Genomic DNA, 10,000 nt, shown 5'->3' on the forward strand with positions numbered 1-10,000 from the left:
AAGATTGCCTTCCGAAATCTAATAAATACTGAATTCAAAGTTTGCTAACAAAGTTAGGAATCAATTGCACTACTTTTTTTTTCTTTTTTTTTTTTTTTTTTCTTTTTTTTTTCCGTTTCGGAACAAACAAAGGCAAAAAGTTGTCGACCCAAAAGTGTCCTCTTTATCTCGAAGTTTCAGTTCACAGGCAGAGTGGGCCACCCTCCTTTCTCTTGTTAATCTCAGTAAATAACCATCTACCGACCCTGCAACTGCGCAGGAATTAAACTGGACCAACAGTGTTTATAACGACTCGGCCACCCTTAAGTACAAAAATGTTAGAAGAATGAACGTTCGGTGAAGCTGCGGATAGCATTAAATCGTATGCAAGTGATACGAAGTGCCATTTTTTATTGAGACTTTTTTACAGGACAAGTTGTGGCGAGCAGTCAGTGAGAATTGTAAGCACAAATAACGACGCAGTTGTATGTTTAACATTAGTTCAGGCCAAGATCACAGTGTAGTATCTGTTCTGATGCTACACTTCACCTTTCCTGTCCTCAGTCAGTGGAGGAGAAACCCTTAATGACTGCGAAAATTTTTATTTTTGTTCCTTTCTAGAGTGCCCCCTTTTTGTAGAGCTGGATTTTCTTCACATTAAAAAATATCAGTTCAGTTGGGGCACTAGGCTACTAATAGAAGGAAAACAGAAAACATATAAATAATAGTGACCTGGGTTTTCTTAGCAAGATATTTTACACGACGAGGGATATTAGCATGAATATGTTGCAACAGGAGGATTACCACTGGACAAACATAATATTTTTTAAAATAATCATATATAATGCAAAATCCAGGATATGCATAGCAGACGACAAAACAAGCGCCACACTTAGGGGGCTGACCAAAAGGTAAGGGATAATTTGATGACCATTTTTAATGTATTTGTGATTCTTCCATTATTCTGACCATGCACACAGGCACATATGTATTTTTCTCCGTATATATATATATATATATATATATATATATATATATATATATATATATATACATACATATATATACACATATATGCACATACACACACCCACCCACGTATATATATATATGTGTGTGTGTGTGTGTGTGTGTGTGTGTGTGTGTGTGTGTGTGTGTGTGTATATATACGTTTGCATGCGTAAGTGCTTACATTCTCTCCCTAAACATATTTAAATTAATTATACACAGATTAGCATACACACACGCACACACACACAATGGTGTAATGCAAACATATAAGATATTTACAACTTCTCTTCCAATTTTCGGATTTTTAATCATGTCAAAACGCACTTTATTTCCTTTTGACCGATTGATTGTTGCTATTCCTTCTGATGAGTTAAGAGCATAATAGATTCACTGATTGATAAAATAATTAAGTGATTGATTTTGTACTACGAAACAAATACTGTCAAATACTGTGAATTAAAGGAATAAATTGTAAGATGGTGAACATCATGAACTTTGGAATATAGACTTTTGTCATTCATTATATATATATATATATATATATATATATATATATATATATATATATATATCGCTAGATTCAGCCACTCTGATGAGTCGTAAAAGATGAAACACGTGTCAGTAGATAATTATATTTTAAAAACAATATATATGCCGCTACCCATGTGGGGGCACCAAATTGGTAAAGGGAAAATTATTCCCAACTCGCATTTAGGTAAAAATACACTTTTGTAAAATAATTGAATTCGTTCAAAACATATCGCAAAAATAAAAACAAATAATATATATATATATATATATATATATATATATATATATATATATATATATATATACATACACATATATATATATATGCATATATATTTATATGCATATATTTATATGTGCATATATCAATTATTATTATATATTATATTATTATTATATATTATTATTATTTATTATTTCACTTAATGCCTTAACTAGCAAATTCTAGCATTGCTACAAATATAATTTGCTGATTTCTCTATGTCCTCTGATGAGAAGAATAACAAGAATAGCATTCTTTGAAACTCCACGGAATAAGGACTTTGTAAATTGTTGTTTTGGAGTATTCAGTCGAACAATATATTTTGATTGTAAATTTCAACTTATAGTTTTAATTTTCTTTCTCTTACATATATTTAGATATAAACATATTTATATATACATATATATATAGAAGAGAAGCACATATATATACATACATATATGCATACATATATAAATACATACATATATAAATAAATATATATATACATATAATATATATACATATAATATATATATATACATATAATATATATATATACATATAATATATATATACATATAATATATATATACATATAATATATATATACATATAATATATATATATATACATATAATATATATATACATATAATATATATATATACATATAATATATATATATATACATATAATATATATATATACATATAATATATATATATACATATAATATATATATATACATATAATATATATATATATACATATAATATATATATATACATATAATATATATATATATATAATATATATATATACATATAATATATATATATATACATATAATATATATATATACATATAATATATATATATACATATAATATATATATACATATAATATATATATACATATAATATATATATACATATAATATATATACATATAATATATATATACATATAATATATATACATATAATATATATATACATATAATATATATATACATATAATATATATACATATAATATATATATATACATATAATATATATATACATATAATATATATATATATACATATAATATATATATATACATATAATATATATACATATAATATATATATACATATAATATATATATACATATAATATATATATACATATAATATATATATACATATAATATATATATACATATAATATATATGTATATATATACATATAATATATATGTATATATATACATATAATATATATGTATAATATATATATATACATATAATATATATATATACATATATATATACATATAATATATATATATATACATATATATATATACATATAATATATATATACATATAATATATATATACATATAATATATATATATACATATAATATATATATACATATAATATATACATATAATATATATATACATATAATATATATACATATAATATATATACATATAATATATATATACATATAATATATATATATACATATAATATATATACATATAATATATATATACATATAATATATATATACATATAATATATATGTATATATATAATATATATGTATACATATAATATATATATACATATAATATATATGTTTATATATAATGAATATGTATATATATAATATATATACATATAATATATATATACATATAATATATATATACATATAATATATATATACATATAATATATATATACATATAATATATATACATATAATATATATATACAATATATATATACAATATATATATACAATATATATATATACAATATATATATATACAATATATATATATAATATATATATATATGCATATAATATATATGTATATATATGCATATAATATATATGTATATATATGCATATAATATATATGTATATATATGCATATAATATATATGTATATATATACATATAATATATATGTATATATATACATATAATATATATGTATATATATACATATAATATATATGTATATATATACTTATAATATATATGTATATATATACATATAATATATATGTATATATATACTTATAATATATATGTATATATATACATATAATATATATGTATATATATAAAGTCAAGTAGCATGGTTAAATTCTGAAACATTCATTTTGAACGCGCCCCTGTTTTATCAAAGAACCTAGTGTTTGTTTTATATTTTTTATATTTTATACTTTTCTGCTTGTGTAGTAAGAAAAGTTCTCAAATGCACTTGTAATGTTAGACTGTATAAGGGTGTTAACTTTGATCAAAATCTGGCTGTTCCTTCTTTAATCAATAACACTCAAAAGCAAAGTACATTTGTCTGAAATTTCAAAACATCAGCTCAGTCTATTCGAAGTCCATAGGGAATTAACTTACACACATATACAGACAAAGTGCCTTATATATATATATATATATATATATATATATATATATATATATATATATATATATATATATATATTAGTGACCTGGCAAGGCCACAAGGGATACAACCGAAATAGCATATTGATGTAGTTTCATCCCATAGAACCAAAGATATGAGCATTTCAATATTCAATTTAGCTATCAGTATAGATATATCCATATTAGTGGCCTGGCAACGGCGCAGGTGGAGACAACTAAGCAAAACAACCCTTAGCAAAATTCATCCTAAAGCAACAAAACTGAACCTAGCCTGCCAGGACACTATATATACAAATGTAGGCAAATTTGTTGATATTTTATTAGTTTAAAAATATAGATTCTTTTTTTTACCAATTGTCATTGAATTATAACCATTATATTATAATTTTCAAAAAGTATTATACTACTGTAATACTATTATAGTGTTATAATACCATAGTATTATAATCTTCAAAAAGCCTGCAAATTTTCATGTTCTATAGAACCAAAGATATGAGGATTTCAATATTCAATTTAGTTACCAGTATAGATATATCCGTATATATAAATATCCATATATATATATATTACAATAGGAAAATGCGAGCATGAAAAGCAATATGGTTAAGCTTAAACATTGAAAAGTAAAAGACTAGTTGTTAAAACTGGAAAAGAAAAGGACAAGATATTCTAGTAAAAAATATAATAAATTTATAACTTAAAATATTGCAGCATTAAGAATTGATTATATAATGCTATAAATTGAATTAAAAAAAAAAAATCGAGGTAGCATGTTCTCATTCCATCAGCCACAACTGGATAGAGGCCCTAAGTAATTCACAATTGTATTTTCAGCCGCCAACACCAAGGATTGAACTTTCAACCTTCTGAAGAATATCCCTTTTACAGCTGAATTTTTCCAAATACTCTAACCACTGCGCCACGGATGTTTGCAATTAAATAGACGGTTCCATTCGAAATTCTGTGCAGATTCTCTAGTTCCACGAGATAGATCTGAAAAAGATCGGAGGTTATATCGACCGAAATCTTGTGAAAATAACACTCGAGATGAGAACAGTATTCTGAACAAGCGTAATAATGCAAATAACCAACTCTCATTTAGAAACTTTAGAAACGTAACATGCAATAATAGTATTCATTTTAAAAAATATATACAGGTACATTTTTTTTTTTACATAGGAGTCACCACTTATCAAGGCCCGGAGACCATTCGAGGATAAGGGTTAATAAGTGTACAGTAGTCAATGGGAACATGCCGTAATCGTTAGTAGTGGAAATTTGGTACATTGGATTACTTAAGGGGAGCAGCTCATCAAGAACTTGTTTACATTGGACTTGAAGACGACCATATTGTAGTCAGTTGAAAAGCAGGAAAAGGCAAGCAGTTCTGATTTATAAGTTTGACAAGATGAAATTGAAGAAGGTTGGAGGTTACATCGGTCAAAACGCTGTGAAAAAACACTCCCTATGAGAACATAAATGAGAATATTGCTTATTATTTGTTTTTTTAAATAAATTATTGCTTGTTATTTTTTTTTAATAAATTATTGCTTATTATTTGTTTTTTTAAATAAATTATTGCTTATTATTTGTTTTTTTAAAATGAATTATTGCTTATTATTTGTTTTTTTTAAATGAATTATTGCTTGTTATTTTTTTTTAATAAATTATTGCTTATTATTTGTTTTTTTAAATAAATTATTGCTTATTATTTGTTTTTTTAAAATGAATTATTGCTTATTATTTGTTTTTTTTAAATGAATTATTGCTTATTATTTGTTTTTTTTAAATGAATTATTGCTTATTATTTGTTTTTTTAAAATGAATTATTGCTTATTATTTGTTTTTTTTAAATGAATTATTGCTTGTTATTTTTTTTTAATAAATTATTGCTTATTATTTGCTTTTTTTAAATAAATTATTGCTTATTATTTGTTTTTTTAAATAAATTATTGCTTGTTATTTTTTTTTTTAATAAATTATTGCTTATTATTTGCTTTTTTTAAATAAATTATTGCTTATTATTTGTTTTTTTTAAATGAATTATTGCTTATTATTTTTTTTAAATAAATTATTGCTTATTATCTTTTTTTTAAATAAATTATTGCTTATTATTTGTTTTTTACATGAATTATTGCTTATTATTTTTTTAAATAAATTATTGCTTATTATTTTTTTTAAATGAATTATTGCTGATTATTTTTTTAAATAAATTATTGCTTATTATTTGTTTTTTTTTAAATGAATTATTGCTGATTATTTTTTTAAATAAATTATTGCTTATTATTTTTTTTAAATGAATTATTGCTGATTATTTTTTTAAATAAATTATTGCTTATTATTTGTTTTTTTTAAATGAATTATTGCTTATTATTTGTTTTTTACATGAATTATTGCTGATTATTTTTTTAAATAAATTATTGCTTATTATTTGTTTTTTTAAATGAATTATTGCTTATTATTTTTTTTTAATAAATTATTGCTTATTATTTGTTTTTTTTTTAAATGAATTATTGCTTATTATTTGTTTTTTACATGAATTATTGCTTATTATTTTTTTAAATAAATTATTGCTTATTATTTGTTTTTTTTAAATGAATTATTGCTTATTATTTTTTTTAAATGAATTATTGCTGATTATTTTTTTAAATAAATTATTGCTTATTATTTGTTTTTTTTAAATGAATTATTGCTTATTATTTTTTTAAATAAATTATTGCTTATTATTTGTTTTTTTAAATAAATTATTGCTTATTATTTTTTTTAATAAATTATTGCTTATTATCTTTTTTTTAAATAAATTATTGCTTATTATCTTTTTTTTAAATAAATTATTGCTTATTATCTTTTTAAATAAATTATTGCTTATTATTTGTTTTTTTAAATAAATTATTGCTTATTATTTTTTTAAATAAATTATTGCTTATTATTTGTTTTTTTAAATAAATTATTGCTTATTATTTTTTTAAATAAATTATTGCTTATTATCTTTTTTTTAAATAAATTATTGCTTATTATCTTTTTTTTAAATAAATTATTGCTTATTATTTGTTTTTTACATGAATTATTGCTTATTATTTTTTTAAATAAATTATTGCTTATTATTTGTTTTTTTAAATAAATTATTGCTTATTATTTTTTTTAAATGAATTATTGCTGATTATTTTTTTTAAATAAATTATTGCTTATTATTTGTTTTTTTAAATGAATTATTGCTTATTATTTTTTTTAAATGAATTATTGCTGATTATTTTTTTAAATAAATTATTGCTTATTATTTGTTTTTTTTAAATGAATTATTGCTTATTATTTTTTTTAAATGAATTATTGCTTATTATTTGTTTTTTACATGAATTATTGCTTATTATTTTTTAAAATAAATTATTGCTTATTATTTGTTTTTTTAAATAAATTATTGCTTATTATTTTTTTTAATAAATTATTGCTTATTATTTGTTTTTTTAAATAAATTATTGCTTATTATTTTTTTAAATAAATTATTGCTTATTATTTGTTTTTTTAAATAAATTATTGCTTATTATTTGTTTTTTTAAATGAATTATTGCTTATTATTTTTTTAAATAAATTATTGCTTATTATTTGTTTTTTAAATGAATTATTGCTTATTATTTGTTTTTTTTAAATAAATTATTGCTTATTATTTTTTAAATAAATTATTGCTTATTATTTTTTTTAATAAATTATTGCTTATTTTTTTTGATAAATTATTGCATATTATTTTTTAATAAATTATTTTTTTTGATAAATTATAGCTTTTTAATAAATTATAGCTTATTATTTTTTTAATTATTGCTTATTTTTTTTTAATTAATTTTTTTAATAAATTATTGCTTATTATTTATTTTTAAATAAATTATTGCTTATTATTTTTTATAATTAATTATTTCTTATTATTTATTTTTTAATAAATTATTGCTTAATATTTTCTAAAATAATTTTTTAAAATAAATTATTGCTTATTATTTTTTTTTTAATAAATTATTGCTTATTATTTTTTAATAAATTATTGCTTATTATTTCTTAATAAAGTATTGCTTTTTAATAAATTATTGCTTATTATTTCTTAATAAAGTATTGCTTTTTAATAAATTATTGCTTATTATTTGTTTTTTTAATAAATTATTGCTTATTATTTGTTTGTTTTTTAATAAATTATTGCTTATTATTTATTTTTTTAATAATTCACAAATATAAAAATATTTCAAATTTCTTTACAAAAGAAAAAAAAATAGAATATTGCATATTATTTTTTAATTAAATATATCAACTTTATTTACAAAAGAAAAAAGTAATAGAATATTGCTTATTGGGTTTTTTTATTAAATATATATAATTTACTTATAAAAGAAAAAATAATAGAATATTGCTTATTATTATTTTTAATAATGTAGGATTGCTTATTTTTTAATAATAGAATATTGTATTTTTTAATAATAATAGAATATTGCTTATTATTATTTTTTTTAAATAAAGGAACAAAACAAAGATTAAAAAATATTACAAATTTATTTACAAAAGAGAATAAATAACTTATTAAAAAGTATTTACACATGAAAATGTGAGTTGAAATATTTAAATCTCTGTTTAAAAATGCGTTGTTGAGTTTATGAGAAAATGGAAAAAATAAAGAAAAAAAATGAAAAAATAAAGAAAAAAAATGAAAAAATAAAGAAATAAGAAAGTTGAAAATAGAAATACTTGGTCACATCTTTGAAAACATTATTACATAAGTTTCATTTGAAATTTAAAAAAAAAACGACAACTATATCTATCAAAATTGTATTCTGCTTGTTTGTTCGCAGTTTAATATGCACAAAAGTTTCATAAGTTAATTTTCATACTGAAAACAGACGTTTACACACCTTTATTCTAGCATGATATTTATATATACTATTCATTCAAATGAAATCTACATTCAAGAAGTAACCTTATTTACGAAGTACATTAAAGGAAAATCTATTTACATAAGTATCTCAATGTTATTAATTGTTTGTTCTAATAGAATCGTTTTAATTGTTCTACTTAGAAATATTATTTATAGTTGCTTTATTTGATTTAGTTAAAATTTAATTCATATTTGTTATAATTTGATTTCAATTATTATTAGCCGACACCAGTTGCTTTTAAAAGTGTGAAGTTGTTTATATAAGCTGTGAGAGTTATTTTCCGTTTAATTTTCATAGACGAAAATGGATGCGTTTTATGCTTTCATAAAATTCAACATGTGGTCTACTTTCAGGGAAATCGTAAAATCGTATGATATTTGATGTACCTTAAATAGTATGCTACTACCCCCTCCCCCGCCAATATGTTTCAAACTGGCAACGCCGGATATATACAGCTAGTGTTATATATAATTTTTTTAATTAAATGATTAAAATTATTTTTATGGTGGGGAGGGGGGGGTAAGACTGTCGTTATCTTATTCATAGAAGAAGATAGTGTTTTTTTTTTTTTATTTGTTTCTTCATTTTGTTAGGGTTGTTAATGTTGTCTGATGTTGTTAGCGGGTGAAATCTGAATCGTGGTTAGCGCAAATTCTGAATAGAGAAACTTGGACATATTTGGCTCTTATACAGGTAGAGGATTACCTCAGGGGTGAAGGATTCTCTGTTATCGTAGAACAATTCTTACTAAGACCTTAACAAAACTCCGTTTTCAAAAAAGATAGAATCTGCGCACATTTTTGAAAACTATTTCTGACTTGTGTTACCAACGCCACAAAACATTTTCTCATAATTCTGCTATAGGAAGGTGTCAAAG

The 10,000-nt window shown here is 20.3% G+C and overlaps 1 long non-coding RNA gene across 1 annotated transcript in view; it reads left to right on the plus strand.

Moving 5' to 3' along the window:
- LOC145256346 (uncharacterized) overlaps positions 1-10,000 on the plus strand; it is a 259,093-nt gene that overhangs the window by 494 nt on the left and 248,599 nt on the right. Inside the window, exon 1 of the long non-coding RNA XR_013863978.1 lies at positions 1-890. This exon is cut by the window's left edge and continues 494 nt beyond it. This is a non-coding gene — a long non-coding RNA (uncharacterized LOC145256346). The remainder of the gene's footprint in view (positions 891-10,000) is intronic.

The sequence above is a fragment of the Euprymna scolopes genome, chromosome 32, assembly GCF_053919585.1.
Source record: "Euprymna scolopes isolate OS-2025 chromosome 32, ASM5391958v1, whole genome shotgun sequence".
NCBI lineage: Eukaryota > Metazoa > Mollusca > Cephalopoda > Sepiida > Sepiolidae > Euprymna > Euprymna scolopes.